Source organism: Crocodylus porosus, unplaced genomic scaffold, assembly GCF_001723895.1.
Source record: "Crocodylus porosus isolate Cpor-Errol unplaced genomic scaffold, CroPor_comp1, whole genome shotgun sequence".
Taxonomy (NCBI): Eukaryota; Metazoa; Chordata; order Crocodylia; family Crocodylidae; genus Crocodylus; species Crocodylus porosus.
This window is the reverse complement of record NW_017728886.1, coordinates 123755577-123761576: the sequence shown is the minus strand read 5'-3', so window position 1 is coordinate 123761576 and position 6000 is coordinate 123755577. Positions and strand designations below refer to the sequence as shown.

The 6000-nt window shown below is 49.3% G+C and overlaps 1 protein-coding gene across 3 annotated transcripts in view; it reads right to left on the bottom strand.

The window, feature by feature from the left end:
* Positions 1-6000, bottom strand: part of MARCH6 (membrane associated ring-CH-type finger 6) — an 83277-nt gene that overhangs the window by 53187 nt on the left and 24090 nt on the right. The window lies entirely within an intron of this gene.

Sequence of the window (6000 nt, the reverse complement as noted above, 5' to 3'; positions counted from 1 at the left end):
ACACAATATACAAGTAGAGGTGTATTGATATATCGGTCTGATATCAGATCAGTACCAATATAAAGAAAACTGGTGGATCAGATATCAGCCCAACGGGGCCGATAAATGCCTGTGTTGGGCACTGCCGCAGTGCAGCAGTCAGGCAGCAAGGAGCAGAGCCCGGCAGCTTGGAAAGCTGCTCCCAGCTGGTAAGTCCGGTGTAATGGAAGGGGAAGGGGGAAGGAAGGGCAGACTAACAACCCCTGTGGGGAGGGAGGGGACAGGGGCAGAGCTGCAACTCATGGTGGGGAGAGGTGGCTTCACCGCTGCCTGCATCACAGGAGGGCGTGGGGGGGCAGAAATCTGCTCCCTTAATGTATGCGGGGTGAGGAGGGCTACAGCCAAGGCTGCACGTGGCTCCTCTCAGCAAGGTCTGAGCTCAAAGCAGGCACCGGTGGCACTGGGATGGCTGCATCCATCCCGAATTTTACCACTGCTTCATGCCCAGCATAGCCCTGGCTCTGTGCCCCTCCTCCACCCATGCACCAGGAAGAGGCGGGCTGAGCCAGGTAGCTGGCAACAGTGATGTGGGAGCGAAGCAGCAGCGAAACCTGGCGTGGATGCAGCATCCCACACTAAGCCCAGCTTCGGTGAGAAGAGTCCCGCACAGCTGAGGGTGCAGCCCACCCCACCCCACCCCACGCAGATCCAGGTGGCACATACTTCCCCCTTCCCCCCCGTCGTGCCCTCCCAGGATGCAGGCAACCGCAGGTGCCACTTCCCACCACAGTGAGCCACAACTCCACCCTCCCCCCCACCTGGGCAGCATCTGCCCTGTGACCTCCCTGACCACAGGTAACGTTGATCTGCATCCCCCACAACCCTTCCACCACACCGGACTTATCAGCTGGAGGCAACCGTATCAGAAATTGGATCAGTATCGGCCGATACGCCTCCTTACACATCAGCAATTGGTATTGGCCCCAAAAATTGCTATCAGTGCACCACTATAGAAAAGAGTTAGAATTTATTTTGAGCTGTAATGCAGTTGCTTCCACATACACTACTCCAAAAACGTAAATCAGGGCAAAAGTTATTTTCTAAAATAAAATTAAATGTTACACTAGATCAGGGGTTAACAACCCCCGGCACTTGTGCTGAGCATGGCACGCAAGGCCATTTTGCTCGACACGCCATCACCAGTCCCAGCTTTGGGTAACTGCTGCCAATTAGAGCGCCAAGGCTACTCCCAGCAGGCAGCTGGGAAGCTGCAAGCGTTGCTGCAAGCAGCTCAGGCTCTGTGATTAGAAGCAGCAACCCAGAGCCAGTGCTGGCTGCAGCGGGCAGGCTGCAAACAGCTATGCCGGGCTCCAGCATCAGCTCTGTACTGGCACGTGCACGCGCACCTCAGAGCAGGCAGCAGGAGGGTTGTGCTGCCTTAGGGCCAGGCCGCTTCAAGGTGCACATAGAGTCACCGTCAGCATGGAGCTGATGCTAGAGCTGTGGAGCCCGGCACAGCTGTTTGCAACGTGCCTGCTGCTTGCTGCAGCTGCCCAGAGCCCAGGCTGGCTACAAATAGTTGTGCTGGGCTCCAGAGCTCCACCATCAGCTCTGTGCCAGGAGTGGGTTGTGCTGCCTCAGGCCCCCCACACAGTCTGCACCAAGGCACATGTTTGCAAACTCCTGGCTGCAGCCAGCCTCAGCTCTGGGTAGCTCCTGCCAACTACGGAGCCCAGCCTGCTTGCAGCTGAACCTACCTCATTCCCACTCCCTCCAAGCCCAGCGCTGGCCCAGCTCCCCCTTCTGGGATGAGGCTGGCGCTGCCCCTTGCCAGGAGCGCTGCACCTTTGCGGGCTTAGCTGCATGGAGTGGGTGGGTAGTTGGGCTGATGGGCAGGCTCTGGGCTGGGGCCTTGGCTGGCTGCACTGCAGCCCGGGGGCTGGCTCCCCAGGGAAGCACAGGGGCTCCAGCAGGCCCAGCACATTGTTGGGTCAGACTTTGCCTGGTGACCTAGCAGCCCAGCTCTGTGCATCCATGCCTCTGGTTCTGTGTGCACATGCGTCTGGTTCTGGATGTGCGTGTATGTCTGTTCTGGTTCTCTGTGTTTGTGCACATGTGGCTCTGTGTGTGAAGTTCTCTGTATGTATGTGTATGTGCCAGGTTCTCTCTCTGCTCTCCTCTCTGTCTTGTTTCTCTTTTTTTCCCTCTCACTGCAACATGCCTAATATAAAAAGTACACAATAAAGGCAACATTTATGATTATTAAATATACTAATATGCAATGTGTCCTGCCATGTACTGCCCCCACTCCCCCAACTTTGTTTTTCTAGCATGCCAGTACTCCAGCACCTTGCAAGGTAGACACTGTTTTGGCACTCCGGTCAAAAAACGTTACCTACCTCCACACTAGATACTTGATTTTTAATATATGATGCCTTCTGAAAGATTGTGTGCGTGTGTGAGACCCCTGACAGCTCTCTAAAACTTCGTAAGTGGCCCATCAGCTGAAATAACTGCCCACTGTCGCTGTAACCCACCAGCCAAGGACGTTAGCGTTCAAATTGTCTGTTGATCATAAACCTGGCCAAACTTTTGTCACTAAAATTGAGCCTGTTCTGTCTGTTAACAACAAGGTCTTCAGAAGACATGCACAGTCTGCAGCAGCAGCCCAGATAACATCCTGACACAGTGTGTACACAGACCACCAACCTGAGGGAGTTCAACACCCGTTTCTGAGCAACATCTCAATACACCCATAATACACACAGGACACAGAACTGGATACAGTTGAAGCCATTTCAAAATGGGAATACTCTGAAAGGGCAGCAGCTGTTAGGTTCTAATTCTTATTCACAAATGTTAGGGGCTGCAAGGGACCTCACGAGACCATCAAGTCCAGCGCCTCTGCACTTGAGCAAGACAGACTGCTGAAGTCAGATGACCCAGCAAGGTGCGCATCAAGTCGTTTTGTTAAAGATCTCCAGGGTAGGTGATTGTACCACCTCTGGGGGGGGATTCTGTTCCCTGACCCTTGGCACTCAAATTGTAAAAAAAATTTCTCCTTATGTCCAATCTGAAATGATCTTCAGGCAATTTGAGTCTATTGTTTCTTGTCTTCCCCTGGGGTGCCTTGGTGAACAGATCCTCCCCCAAGCCTTGACATGCACCCCTTATATATAGGCTGCCACCAAGTCCCCTCCAAGTCGTCTTTTCCCTAGGCTGAACAGACCCACGTCTCTCACCCTCTCATCGTATGACCTGCTCTTCTCCAGACCTCTAACCATGTACATGGCCCTCCTTTGGACTCTCTCAAGCTTCTCCACATCCTTCCTGAAGTCCGGTGCCCAGAACTAGACACAGTACTTCAGCTGCTGTCTCACCAAGGCCAAGCAGAGCAGGAGGATGACATCCTTAGTCTTGCCTGAGATGCATCGGTAAATGCATGCCAGTGTTTGATTCGCTCTGCCAGCTACACCATTGCATTAGTGGCTCATGTTCATTCTGTGGTCTATCATGACCCCCAGGTCTCTTTCAGTTGCGATGCTGGCAAGTGTAGCAACACCAAGTCTGTGTGTTGCAGATTATTTCTCCCCAGGTGGAACAGTTTACTTTTCTCCGCGTTAAACATCATCAGGTTTTGATCCACCCACCTTGCAAGCCTGTCCAGGTCAGCCTGTATCCCCAGCCTGTCCTCAAGCATGACCACACTCTCCCATAATTTGAAGTCATCCGCAAACTTTGCCAGTACGCATTTATCACCCAAATCAGAATCACTGATGAACACGCTGAAAAGCACTGGTCTGAGTACTGAACCCTGAGGACTGCCGGTCACCTTCCTCCATGCTGACTCAAGACCTAGAAAGTATTTATGGACAGAACTAGCTCAGAGCAAGCTGCCTAGCCACCAGACCAGGAAGTAGTCGAGGACACATTTTCCCAGTTTTACCATGAGGACATTGTGGGAGACTAAGTCAAAGGCCTTTCTGAAATCCAAGTATATGACATCAACCTCATTTCCCCTATCCAGGTGGCGAGTTACTTGATTGTAGAAGGAAATGAGGCTGGTCAGGTATGACCTGCCTGCAACAAAACCATGTTGGCTATCTTATGCGTGAATAAGCCAGAAGCAATACAAACGTAGCAAAACTGCTTCATTTTCAATATTGCACGAGGCAGTTTTAAACCTAGAATGGTTCTACTTTATATATTTGTACCATTGCTAGCTGATCCGCACTTAGCGATTAGAATGTAGCAGCTGCTACCCTTTCAAAACTGCTCCAAATTTGTGCTTGTTCATACACACATCTCCAACTCCCTTTGCTGGTGTTTACCCTCTTCTTTGGGTATTCTGCACTGACCACCACAGGAAACAGTATAATAAGATGGTGCTCAGCTTTTGGCCCACAAGCCAAATCCAGCCCGTGGGGCTGTGTCATTCAGCCTGTGGGGTTCCATACAGGTCTGGAAATTTGGTGGTGGGTGGACAGTGGCAGAGTTAACTGCTTTGGCTTTAGCCCCTCTTCCAGAGCCATGCTAATTAATTCTGCTTTCACTCTTCTATCACCAGATTTCCAAATCATGCCAGCCTGTGGGGAGCAGAAGGTTGAGTACCACTGGACTAATGCTTTCCCTTTGTTAAGAAAACATTGTGTTTACATTTACTAGGTGCAACTTCTACCTGCTTTTCTATAAATTTAACTACTGCAGGAGTGTCAATCATATGGCCTGCAAGCTGGATCCAGAAGGGCTACTAGCAGACAACCAGAAATTACATGTCCCTCAGCCTCACTACTACCCTTGTTGCAACCCCAGAGCTCAACTGTTGTCATACCCCTGTCCCTGAACCCACTGATGCCCCTGGTCCCCTCATCACCTCCACTGTGGTAGTCATGGCAGCTGTCCCCATTCCCTGAGCTGGATCCAACCTGCGAGGAGTACTGCAGTCCAGATCCAGCCCAGGGCCCCAAGCAAGTTAGACACCCCTGGCCTACCCCATGGAAAAATCTGCATCTAAAATTTATAGCCCTCTACCTTTCCAACATACTATTTAACACACTGGTTTGATTTACTCATCACTTAACTCACAGACTTGCATCCCACCATGCCGCTGACAATTCCTGCCTGCTGCTAGTGACACAGCCTTCACAACAGAAATAAGGCACAGGGCTCTCAAGACAGGCATGCACCTCTTTCCTTTCACCACCTAGACACAGAAAGCAAGGAGAGGAGCAGATCTGGAGCTCATTAGATAGCTTCACCTTACAATCACAGTTCTGCCAAGCTGTTACAAACTAACCCTTCCAACATTCAATCCAGCTACACAAAAAGATAATACAAATGATGTGGTGCAACTCCAGGGAGCAGACTTCAAATTGTGCTGGTGTGCATCTTAATTCAGTGTTTTCAGAAATTTAGGTTTTGTTGACTTAAATGGTCTGGAAGGGCACAGAATATGGACAATCTTAACTCTATGCTGGCAACGCGTCTGTCAGTAAAAAAGCAGTTCCTTTTGTAAATGTAATTTCAACAATCTAGGTCAGTGAGCAAAGGGAACTGATTTGCTTGCTTCAGCAAAGCTATTCTGTAAAATAAAAAAAAAAAATCCTTTAAATGACATTTTAAAAGGTTTCTAACAGTTTACCAGTTCTAGACAGCACCTTACCCACTCTGGGTGCCACCAGAAATAAAGTCTAAATATAAATGTGTGCTATAACCAAATTTTACAAATTCTATTCACTCTCAAAACATAAAGAGACATTTAGATATTATAAAGTTATACCAAAAGATTAACAAGTTTTTTGACAGGCATTCCTTATAATCAAACACAAGCATTTAAGGTCTGCAAAGCTACATTTCACATAGGTAGATTACATACCTAACAATTTTAAATAAAAGTTTGCTGAGATTTCAAGGTTATTATATGTTTATATTTGAGCCTTAATTTTTGCAAAGCACACTGAAGTCTCAAAGCAGAGTGGGACACAATATGTGAGCTTCAATATTAAACCCACTGGGATGCCA